The following is a 12,068-nucleotide window of genomic DNA, read 5'->3' on the forward strand; positions in this document are numbered from 1 at the left end:
GTCTTCTCAGTCCTGGTAATTTAATAAATCCTTGTAGAGTCTCCTCACTCCTGATATTTTCATAAATCCTGGTGGAGTCTACACAGTATTGATATTTTCATAAATGCTTGTAGAGTCCCCGCAGTTCTGATATTTTCATAAATCCTTGTAGAGTCTCCTCAGTCCTGATTTTTTCATAAATCTTTGTCGAGTATCCTGAGTCCTGATATTTTCTTAAATAATTGTATACAGTCTCCTCAGTCCTGGTAATTTACTAAATCCTTGTAGAGTCTCCTCAGTCCTGATATTTTAATAAATTCTTTTAGAGTCTCCTCAGTCTTGATAGTTTCATAATTCTTTGTAGAGTATCTTGAGTCCTGATATTTTCATAAATAATTGTATACAGTCTCCTCAGTCCTGGTAATTTAATAAATCCTTGTAGAGTCTCCTGAGTCCTGATATTTTCATAAATACTGGTTGAGTCTACTCAGTACTGATATTTTCATAAATGCTTGTAAAGTCTCCTCAGTCCTGATAATTTCTTAAATCCTTGTGGAGTCTCCTGGGTCCTGATATTTCCATAAATCCTGGTGGAGTCAACTCAGTATTGATATTTTCATAAATGCTTGTAGAGTCCCCTCAGTCCTGATATTTTCATAAATCCTTGTAAAGTCTCCTCAGTCCTGATATTTTCATAAATGCTTGTAGAATCCCCTCAGTCCTGATATTTTCATAAATCCATGTAGAGTCTCCTCAATCTTGATAATTTCATAAATCTTTGCAGAGTATCCTGAGTCCTGATATTTTCATAAATAATTGTATACAGTCTTCTCAGTCCTGGTAATTTAATAAATCTTTGTAGAGTCTCCTCAGTCCTGATATTTTCATAAATCCTGGTGGAGTCTACTCAGTACTGATATTTTCATAAATGCTTGTAGAGTCCCCTCAGTCCTGATATTTTCATAAATCCTTGTAAAGTCTCCTCAGTCCTGATATTTGCATAAATCCTTGTAGAGTCTACTCAGTCCTGATATTTGCATAAATCCTTGTAGAGTCTCCTCAGTCTTGATAATTTCATAAATCTTTGTAGTATATCCTGAGTTCTGATATTTTCATAAATAATTGTATACAGTCTCCTCAGTCCTGGTAATTTAATAAATCCTTGTAGAATCTCCTCAGTCCTGATATTTTCATAAATCCTGGTGGAGTGGACTGTGTACTGATATTTTCATAAATGCTTGTAGAGTCCCCGCAGTTCTGATATTTTCATAAATCCTTGTAGAGTCTCCTCAGTCCAGATATTTGCATAAATCCTTGTAGAGTCTCCTCAGTCCTGATATTTTCATAAATCCTTGTAGAGTGTCCTCGGTCCTGATATATTCAAAATTCGTTTCAGAGTCTCCTCAGACTTGATAATTTCATAAACCTTTGTAGAGTATCCTGATTCCTGATATTTTCATAAATAATTGTACACAGTCTCCTCAGTCCTGATATTTTCATAAATCCTTGTAGAGTCTCCTCAATCTTGATAATTTCATAAATCTTTGTAGAGTATCCTGAGTCCTGATATTTTCATAAATAATTGTATACAGTCTTCTCAGACCTGGTAATTTAATAAATCCTTGTAGAGTCTCCTCAGTCCTGATATTTTCATAAATCCTGGTGGAGTCTACTCAGTACTGATATTTTGATAAATGCTTGTAGAGTCCCCTCAGTCCTGATATTTTCATAAATCCTTGTAAAGTCTCCTCAGTCCTGATATTTGCATAAATCCTTGTAGAGTCTACTCAGTCCTGATATTTGCATAAATCCTTGTAGAGTTTCCTCAGTCCTAATTTTTTCATAAATCCTTCTAGAGTGTCCTCGGTCCTGATATTTTCATAAATCCTTTTAGAGTCTTCTCAGTCTTGATAATTTCATAAATCTTTGTAGAGTATCCTGAGTCCTGATATTTTCATAAATAATTGTGTACAGTCATCTCAGTCCTGGTAATTTAATAAATCCTTGTAGAGTGTCCTCAGTCCTGATATTTTCATAAATCCTGGTGGAGTCTACACAGTATTGATATTTTCATAAATGCTTGTAGAATCCCCGCAGTCCTGATATTTTCATAAATCCTTGTAGAGTCTCCTCAGTCCTGTTATTTTCATAAATCCTTGTAAAGTCTCCTCAGTCCTGATATTTTCATAAATCCTTGTAGAGTCTCCTCAATCTTGAGAATTTCATAAATCTTTGTAGAGTATCCTGAGTCCTGATATTTTCATAAATAATTGTATACAGTCTTCTCAGTCCTAGTAATTTAATAAATCCTTGTAGAGTCTCCTCAGTCCTGATATTTTCATAAATCCTGGTGGAGTCTACACAGTATTGATATTTTCATAAATGCTTGTAGAGTCCCCGCAGTTCTGATATTTTCATAAATCCTTGTAGAGTCTCCTCAGTCCTGATTTTTTCATAAATCTTTGTCGAGTATCCTGAGTCCTGATATTTTCATAAATAATTGTATACAGTCTCCTCAGTCCTGCTAATTTAATGAATACTTGTAGAGTCTCCTCAGTCCTGACATTTTCATAAATCATTGTAAAGACTCCTCAGTCCTGATATTTTCATAAATCCTTGTAGAGTCTCCTCAGTCCTGTTATTTTCATAAATCCTTGTAAAGTCTCCTCAGTCCTGATATTTTCATAAATCCTTGTAGAGTCTCCTCAATCTTGAGAATTTCATAAATCTTTGTAGAGTATCCTGAGTCCTGATATTTTCATAAATAATTGTATACAGTCTTCTCAGTCCTGGTAATTTAATAAATCCTTGTAGAGTCTCCTCAGTCCTGATATTTTCATAAATCCTGGTGGAGTTTACACAGTATTGATATTTTCATAAATGCTTGTAGAGTCCCCGCAGTCCTGATATTTTCATAAATCCTTGTAGAGTCTCCTCAGTCCTGATTTTTTCATAAATCTTTGTCGAGTATCCTGAGTCCTGATATTTTCATAAATAATTGTATACAGTCTCCTCAGTCCTGGTAATTTAATAAATCCTTGTAGAGTCTCCTCAGTCCTGATATTTTAATAAATTCTTTTAGAGTCTCCTCAGTCTTGATAGTTTCATAATTCTTTGTAGAGTATCTTGAGTCCTGATATTTTCATAAATAATTGTATACAGTCTCCTCAGTCCTGGTAATTTAATAAATCCTTGAAGAGTCTCCTGAGTCCTGATATTTTCATAAATACTGGTTGAGTCTACTCAGTACTGATATTTTCATAAATGCTTGTAAAGTCTCCTCAGTCCTGATAATTTCTTAAATCCTTGTGGAGTCTCCTGGGTCCTGATATTTCCATAAATCCTGGTGGAGTCAACTCAGTATTGATATTTTCATAAATGCTTGTAGAGTCCCCTCAGTCCTGATATTTTCATAAATCCTTGTAAAGTCTCCTCAGTCCTGATATTTTCATAAATGCTTGTAGAGTCCCCTCAGTCCTGATATTTTCATAAATCCATGTAGAGTCTCCTCAATCTTGATAATTTCATAAATCTTTGCAGAGTATCCTGAGTCCTGATATTTTCATAAATAATTGTATACAGTCTTCTCAGTCCTGGTAATTTAATAAATCTTTGTAGAGTCTCCTCAGTCCTGATATTTTCATAAATCCTGGTGGAGTCTACTCAGTACTGATATTTTCATAAATGCTTGTAGTCCCCTCAGTCCTGATATTTTCATAAATCCTTGTAAAGTCTCCTCAGTCCTGATATTTGCATAAATCCTTGTAGAGTCTACTCAGTCCTGATATTTGCATAAATCCTTGTAGAGTCTCCTCAGTCTTGATAATTTCATAAACCTTTATAGAGTATCCTGATTCCTGATATTTTCATAAATAATTGTACACAGTCTCCTCAGTCCTGATATTTTCATAAATCCTTGTAGAGTCTCTTCAATCTTGATAATTTCATAAATCTTTGCAGAGTATCCTGAGTCCTGATATTTTCATAAATAATTGTATACAGTCTTCTCAGTCCTGGTAATTTAATAAATCCTTGTAGAGTCTCCTCAGTCCTGATATTTTCATAAATCCTGGTGGAGTCTACTCAGTACTGATATTTTGATAAATGCTTGTAGAGTCCCCTCAGTCCTGATATTTTCATAAATCCTAGTAAAGTCTCCTCAGTCCTGATATTTGCATAAATCCTTGTAGAGTCTACTCGGTCCTGATATTTGCATAAATCCTTGTAGAGTCTCCTCAGTCCTAATTTTTTCATAAATCCTTCTAGAGTGTCCTCGTTCCTGATATTTTCATAAATCCTTTTAGAGTCTTCTCAGTCTTGATAATTTCATAAATCTTTGTAGAGTATCCTGAGTCCTGATATTTTCATAAATAATTGTGTACAGTCTTCTCAGTCCTGGTAATTTAATAAATCCTTGTAGAGTCTCCTCAGTCCTGATATTTTCATAAATCCTGGTGGAGTCTACACAGTATTGATATTTTCATAAATGCTTGTAGAGTCCCCGCAGTCCTGATATTTTCATAAATCCTTGTAGAGTCTCCTCAGTCCTGATTTTTTCATAAATCTTTGTCGAGTATCCTGAGTCCTGATATTTTCATAAATAATTGTATACAGTCTCCTCAGTCCTGGTAATTTAATAAATCCTTGTAGAGTCTCCTCAGTCCTGATATTTTAATAAATTCTTTTAGAGTCTCCTCAGTCTTGATAGTTTCATAATTCTTTGTAGAGTATCTTGAGTCCTGATATTTTCATAAATAATTGTATACAGTCTCCTCAGTCCTGGTAATTTAATAAATCCTTGTAGAATCTCCACAGTCCTGATATTTTCATAAATACTGGTGGAGTCTACTCAGTACTGATATTTTCATAAATGCTTGTAAAGTCTCCTCAGTCCTGATGTTTTCTTAAATCCTTGTGGAGTCTCCTGGGTCCTGATATTTCCATAAATCCTGGTGGAGTCTACTCAGTATTGATATTTTCATAAATCCTTGTAAAGTCTCCTCAGTCCTGATATTTTCATAAATTCTTGTAGATTCTCCTCGGTCTTGATATTTTCATAAATCCTTGTAGAGTCTCCTCAATCTTGATAATTTCATAAATCTTTGTAGAGTGTCTAGAGTTCTGATATTTTCATAAATAGTTGTATACAGTCTCCTCAGTCCTGGTAATTTAATGAATACTTGTAGAGTCTCCTCAGTCCTGACATTTCATAAATCATTGTAAAGACTCCTCAGTCCTGATATTTTCATAAATCCTTGTAGAGTCTCCTCAGTCCTGTTATTTTCATAAATCCTTGTAAAGTCTCCTCAGTCCTGATATTTTCATAAATCCTTGTAGAGTCTCCTCAATCTTGAGAATTTCATAAATCTTTGTAGAGTATCCTGAGTCCTGATATTTTCATAAATAATTGTATACAGTCTTCTCAGTCCTAGTAATTTAATAAATCCTTGTAGAGTCTCCTCAGTCCTGATATTTTCATAAATCCTGGTGGAGTCTACACAGTATTGATATTTTCATAAATGCTTGTAGAGTCCCCGCAGTTCTGATATTTTCATAAATCCTTGTAGAGTCTCCTCAGTCCTGATTTTTTCATAAATCTTTGTCGAGTATCCTGAGTCCTGATATTTTCATAAATAATTGTATACAGTCTCCTCAGTCCTGGTAATTTAATAAATCCTTGTAGAGTCTCCTCAGTCCTGATATTTTAATAAATTCTTTTAGAGTCTCCTCAGTCTTGATAGTTTCATAATTCTTTGTAGAGTATCTTGAGTCCTGATATTTTCATAAATAATTGTATACAGTCTCCTCAGTCCTGGTAATTTAATAAATCCTTGTAGAGTCTTCTGAGTCCTGATATTTTCATAAATACTGGTTGAGTCTACTCAGTACTGATATTTTCATAAATGCTTGTAAAGTCTCCTCAGTCCTGATAATTTCTTAAATCCTTGTGGAGTCTCCTGGGTCCTGATATTTCCATAAATCCTGGTGGAGTCAACTCAGTATTGATATTTTCATAAATGCTTGTAGAGTCCCCTCAGTCCTGATATTTTCATAAATCCTTGTAAAGTCTCCTCAGTCCTGATATTTTCATAAATGCTTGTAGAGTCCCCTCAGTCCTGATATTTTCATAAATCCATGTAGAGTCTCCTCAATCTTGATAATTTCATAAATCTTTGCAGAGTATCCTGAGTCCTGATATTTTCATAAATAATTGTATACAGTCTTCTCAGTCCTGGTAATTTAATAAATCTTTGTAGAGTCTCCTCAGTCCTGATATTTTCATTAATCCTGGTGGAGTCTACTCAGTACTGATATTTTCATAAATGCTTGTAGAGTCCCCTCAGTCCTGATATTTTCATAAATCCTTGTAAAGTCTCCTCAGTCCTGATATTTGCATAAATCCTTGTAGAGTCTACTCAGTCCTGATATTTGCATAAATCCTTGTAGAGTCTCCTCAGTCTTGATAATTTCATAAATCTTTGTAGTATATCCTGAGTTCTGATATTTTCATAAATAATTGTATACAGTCTCCTCAGTCCTGGTAATTTAATAAATCCTTGTAGAATCTCCTCAGTCCTGATATTTTCATAAATCCTGGTGGAGTGGACTGTGTACTGATATTTTCATAAATGCTTGTAGAGTCCCCGCAGTTCTGATATTTTCATAAATCCTTGTAGAGTCTCCTCAGTCCTGATATTTGCATAAATCCTTGTAGAGTCTCCTCAGTCCTGATTTTTTCATAAATCCTTGTAGAGTATCCTCGGTCCTGATATATTCAAAATTCGTTTCAGAGTCTCCTCAGACTTGATAATTTCATAAACCTTTGTAGAGTATCCTGATTCCTGATATTTTCATAAATAATTGTACACAGTCTCCTCAGTCCTGATATTTTCATAAATCCTTGTAGAGTCTCCTCAATCTTGATAATTTCATAAATCTTTGTAGAGTATCCTGAGTCCTGATATTTTCATAAATAATTGTATACAGTCTTCTCAGTCCTGGTAATTTAATAAATCCTTGTAGAGTCTCCTCAGTCCTGATATTTTCATAAATCCTGGTGGAGTCTACTCAGTACTGATATTTTGATAAATGCTTGTAGAGTCCCCTCAGTCCTGATATTTTCATAAATCCTTGTAAAGTCTCCTCAGTCCTGATATTTGCATAAATCCTTGTAGAGTCTACTCAGTCCTGATATTTGCATAAATCCTTGTAGAGTTTCCTCAGTCCTAATTTTTTCATAAATCCTTCTAGAGTGTCCTCGGTCCTGATATTTTCATAAATCCTTTTAGAGTTTTCTCAGTCTTGATAATTTCATAAATCTTTGTAGAGTATCCTGAGTCCTGATATTTTCATAAATAATTGTGTACAGTCATCTCAGTCCTGGTAATTTAATAAATCCTTGTAGAGTGTCCTCAGTCCTGATATTTTCATAAATCCTGGTGGAGTCTACACAGTATTGATATTTTCATAAATGCTTGTAGAATCCCCGCAGTCCTGATATTTTCATAAATCCTTGTAGAGTCTCCTCAGTCCTGATTTTTTCATAAATCTTTGTCGAGTATCCTGAGTCCTGATATTTTCATAAATAATTGTATACAGTCTCCTCAGTCCTGGTAATTTAATAAATCCTTGTAGAGTCTCCTCAGTCCTGATATTTTAATAAATCCTTTTAGAGTCTCCTCAGTCTTGATAGTTTCATAATTCTTTGTAGAGTATCTTGAGTCCTGATATTTTCATAAATAATTGTATACAGTCTCCTCAGTCCTGGTAATTTAATAAATCCTTGTAGAGTCTCCTCAGTCCTGATATTTTCATAAATACTGGTGGAGTCTACTCAGTACTGATATTTTCATAAATGCTTGTAAAGTCTCCTCAGTCCTGATGTTTTCTTAAATCCTTGTGGAGTCTCCTGGGTCCTGATATTTCCATAAATCCTGGTGGAGTCTACTCAGTATTGATATTTTCATAAATGCTTGTAGAGTCCCCTCAGTCCTGATATTTTCATAAATCCTTGTAAAGTCTCCTCAGTCCTGATATTTGCATAAATCCTTGTAGAGTCTACTCAGTCCTGATATTTGCATAAATCCTTGTAGAGTCTCCTCAGTCTTGATAATTTCATAAATCTTTGTAGTATATCCTGAGTTCTGATATTTTCATAAATAATTGTATACAGTCTCCTCAGTCCTGGTAATTTAATAAATCCTTGTAGAATCTCCTCAGTCCTGATATTTTCATAAATCCTGGTGGAGTGGACAGTGTACTGATATTTTCATAAATGCTTGTAGAGTCCCGGCAGTTCTGATATTTTCATAAATCCTTGTAGAGTCTCCTCAGTCCAGATATTTGCATAAATTCTTGTAGAGTCTCCTCAGTCCTGATTTTTTCATAAATCCTTGTAGAGTGTCCTCGGTCCTGATATATTCAAAATTCGTTTCAGAGTCTCCTCAGACTTGATAATTTCATAAACCTTTGTAGAGTATCCTGATTCCTGATATTTTCATAAATAATTGTACACAGTCTCCTCAGTCCTGATATTTTCATAAATCTTTGTCGAGTATCCTGAGTCCTGATATTTTAATAAATAATTGTATACAGTCTCCTCAGTCCTGGTAATTTAATAAATCCTTGTAGAGTCTCCTCAGTCCTGTTATTTTCATAAATCCTTGTAAAGTCTCCTCAGTCCTGATATTTTCATAAATCCTTGTAGAGTCTCCTCAATCTTGAGAATTTAATAAATCTTTGTAGAGTATCCTGAGTCCTGATATTTTCATAAATAATTGTATACAGTCTTCTCAGTCCTAGTAATTTAATAAATCCTTGTAGAGTCTCCTCAGTCCTGATATTTTCATAAATCCTGGTGGAGTCTACACAGTATTGATATTTTCATAAATGCTTGTAGAGTCCCCGCAGTTCTGATATTTTCATAAATCCTTGTAGAGTCTCCTCAGTCCTGATTTTTTCATAAATCTTTGTCGAGTATCCTGAGTCCTGATATTTTCATAAATAATTGTATACAGTCTCCTCAGTCCTGCTAATTTAATGAATACTTGTAGAGTCTCCTCAGTCCTGACATTTTCATAAATCATTGTAAAGACTCCTCAGTCCTGATATTTTCATAAATCCTTGTAGAGTCTCCTCAGTCCTGTTATTTTCATAAATCCTTGTAAAGTCTCCTCAGTCCTGATATTTTCATAAATCCTTGTAGAGTCTCCTCAATCTTGAGAATTTCATAAATCTTTGTAGAGTATCCTGAGTCCTGATATTTTCATAAATAATTGTATACAGTCTTCTCAGTCCTGGTAATTTAATAAATCCTTGTAGAGTCTCCTCAGTCCTGATATTTTCATAAATCCTGGTGGAGTCTACACAGTATTGATATTTTCATAAATGCTTGTAGAGTCCCCGCAGTCCTGATATTTTCATAAATCCTTGTAGAGTCTCCTCAGTCCTGATTTTTTCATAAATCTTTGTCGAGTATCCTGAGTCCTGATATTTTCATAAATAATTGTATACAGTCTCCTCAGTCCTGGTAATTTAATAAATCCTTGTAGAGTCTCCTCAGTCCTGATATTTTAATAAATTCTTTTAGAGTCTCCTCAGTCTTGATAGTTTCATAATTCTTTGTAGAGTATCTTGAGTCCTGATATTTTCATAAATAATTGTATACAGTCTCCTCAGTCCTGGTAATTTAATAAATCCTTGAAGAGTCTCCTGAGTCCTGATATTTTCATAAATACTGGTTGAGTCTACTCAGTACTGATATTTTCATAAATGCTTGTAAAGTCTCCTCAGTCCTGATAATTTCTTAAATCCTTGTGGAGTCTCCTGGGTCCTGATATTTCCATAAATCCTGGTGGAGTCAACTCAGTATTGATATTTTCATAAATGCTTGTAGAGTCCCCTCAGTCCTGATATTTTCATAAATCCTTGTAAAGTCTCCTCAGTCCTGATATTTTCATAAATGCTTGTAGAGTCCCCTCAGTCCTGATATTTTCATAAATCCATGTAGAGTCTCCTCAATCTTGATAATTTCATAAATCTTTGCAGAGTATCCTGAGTCCTGATATTTTCATAAATAATTGTATACAGTCTTCTCAGTCCTGGTAATTTAATAAATCTTTGTAGAGTCTCCTCAGTCCTGATATTTTCATAAATCCTGGTGGAGTCTACTCAGTACTGATATTTTCATAAATGCTTGTAGAGTCCCCTCAGTCCTGATATTTTCATAAATCCTTGTAAAGTCTCCTCAGTCCTGATATTTGCATAAATCCTTGTAGAGTCTACTCAGTCCTGATATTTGCATAAATCCTTGTAGAGTCTCCTCAGTCTTGATAATTTCATAAACCTTTATAGAGTATCCTGATTCCTGATATTTTCATAAATAATTGTACACAGTCTCCTCAGTCCTGATATTTTCATAAATCCTTGTAGAGTCTCTTCAATCTTGATAATTTCATAAATCTTTGCAGAGTATCCTGAGTCCTGATATTTTCATAAATAATTGTATACAGTCTTCTCAGTCCTGGTAATTTAATAAATCCTTGTAGAGTCTCCTCAGTCCTGATATTTTCATAAATCCTGGTGGAGTCTACTCAGTACTGATATTTTGATAAATGCTTGTAGAGTCCCCTCAGTCCTGATATTTTCATAAATCCTTGTAAAGTCTCCTCAGTCCTGATATTTGCATAAATCCTTGTAGAGTCTACTCGGTCCTGATATTTGCATAAATCCTTGTAGAGTCTCCTCAGTCCTAATTTTTTCATAAATCCTTCTAGAGTGTCCTCGTTCCTGATATTTTCATAAATCCTTTTAGAGTCTTCTCAGTCTTGATAATTTCATAAATCTTTGTAGAGTATCCTGAGTCCTGATATTTTCATAAATAATTGTGTACAGTCTTCTCAGTCCTGGTAATTTAATAAATCCTTGTAGAGTCTCCTCAGTCCTGATATTTTCATAAATCCTGGTGGAGTCTACACAGTATTGATATTTTCATAAATGCTTGTAGAGTCCCCGCAGTCCTGATATTTTCATAAATCCTTGTAGAGTCTCCTCAGTCCTGATTTTTTCATAAATCTTTGTCGAGTATCCTGAGTCCTGATATTTTCATAAATAATTGTATACAGTCTCCTCAGTCCTGGTAATTTAATAAATCCTTGTAGAGTCTCCTCAGTCCTGATATTTTAATAAATTCTTTTAGAGTCTCCTCAGTCTTGATAGTTTCATAATTCTTTGTAGAGTATCTTGAGTCCTGATATTTTCATAAATAATTGTATACAGTCTCCTCAGTCCTGGTAATTTAATAAATCCTTGTAGAATCTCCACAGTCCTGATATTTTCATAAATACTGGTGGAGTCTACTCAGTACTGATATTTTCATAAATGCTTGTAAAGTCTCCTCAGTCCTGATGTTTTCTTAAATCCTTGTGGAGTCTCCTGGGTCCTGATATTTCCATAAATCCTGGTGGAGTCTACTCAGTATTGATATTTTCATAAATCCTTGTAAAGTCTCCTCAGTCCTGATATTTTCATAAATTCTTGTAGATTCTCCTCGGTCTTGATATTTTCATAAATCCTTGTAGAGTCTCCTCAATCTTGATAATTTCATAAATCTTTGTAGAGTGTCTAGAGTTCTGATATTTTCATAAATAGTTGAATACAGTCTCCTCAGTCCTGGTAATTTAATGAATACTTGTAGAGTCTCCTCAGTCCTGACATTTCATAAATCATTGTAAAGACTCCTCAGTCCTGATATTTTCATAAATCCTTGTAGAGTCTCCTCAGTCCTGTTATTTTCATAAATCCTTGTAAAGTCTCCTCAGTCCTGATATTTTCATAAATCCTTGTAGAGTCTCCTCAATCTTGAGAATTTCATAAATCTTTGTAGAGTATCCTGAGTCCTGATATTTTCATAAATAATTGTATACAGTCTTCTCAGTCCTAGTAATTTAATAAATCCTTGTAGAGTCTCCTCAGTCCTGATATTTTCATAAATCCTGGTGGAGTCTACACAGTATTGATATTTTCATAAATGCTTGTAGAGTCCCCGCAGTTCTGATATTTTCATAAATCCTTGTAGAGTCTCCTCAGTC

The sequence above is a fragment of the Narcine bancroftii genome, chromosome 9 (assembly GCF_036971445.1).
Source record: "Narcine bancroftii isolate sNarBan1 chromosome 9, sNarBan1.hap1, whole genome shotgun sequence".
NCBI classification, from domain to species: Eukaryota; Metazoa; Chordata; class Chondrichthyes; order Torpediniformes; family Narcinidae; genus Narcine; species Narcine bancroftii.